The sequence below is a fragment of the Gossypium arboreum genome, chromosome 3 (assembly GCF_025698485.1).
Source record: "Gossypium arboreum isolate Shixiya-1 chromosome 3, ASM2569848v2, whole genome shotgun sequence".
Taxonomy (NCBI): domain Eukaryota; kingdom Viridiplantae; phylum Streptophyta; class Magnoliopsida; order Malvales; family Malvaceae; genus Gossypium; species Gossypium arboreum.
The window spans coordinates 40,410,966-40,411,948 of NC_069072.1; positions in this window are offsets into that span (position 1 = coordinate 40,410,966).

Consider the following 983-nt stretch of genomic DNA (forward strand, 5'->3'; position numbering starts at 1 on the left):
ACTGAAATATGATTGAAACACATGAATTATGTAACTCTAAATGGGATATAAGTGAATAATATTATTGTTCAAGAGAATTGTGAATATATTGTGGAAAATTGTACGGGTTAGTAAATGAAAAAATTGATTGAGTTATAAAGGATTTATCTATGAATTGAACAATTATATAATTGTGATTGTTATATGATTTTTAAGTGAATGTTATATTTTCATATTATTAAATGTTCGGAATATACAAATACCACTGAGTTCATACTCAGCATACGGTTTGTTTCCATGTGCAGGATAAGTTAAAGTCAAATCGTTGGATCAACATCCTAGGCCAATCTCGAACTCTAAGTGGAAAGGTATATTATTTATTGGTAATGGCATGTACCTAGGATATCATATTCATATGAGTGCCATTTTGAATTATGAATGTAAAGGTGAAATAAGTAAATTTTAGATTTGATAATAGTATATGGTAGGAATTGGCTTAATTAGTATGAATTTGAACTATTTGAAAATGTGTGTGAAATACTTAAAATGATTCATCATATAGGCACATAAAATATCTAATTTGAAATGTTTTGAGTAGGTTTGAATGAGATTTAAAGTAATTGAATGAATAGTTATTGGAATATTTGGTATATTAAATTGCAGGGCTGGTAAATTTATTATTTAAGGCTCATTTTGAGTTCACATGGCCTAGCACACGGGCGTGTGGACTAGCCGTGTGAAAACTCCACCTTAATATTTTCAAGTCAGATAGTTACACGGGCTCTCAACACGGCCGTGTAACCTAGCGACATGGTCGTGTAATCTAGTGACACGGCCGTGTGAGTCACATGGGCAATCCACACAGGTGTGTGGGTACTATTCATAAGGAAAATTGTAGTGATTTTAAGTTAGTTCCAAATTGATTTTACTATTTATATTGGGCTTTGAGGGCCCAATAAAGGGACGATATGTTAAATTTATGATAACTGCAAACAATTATTTTA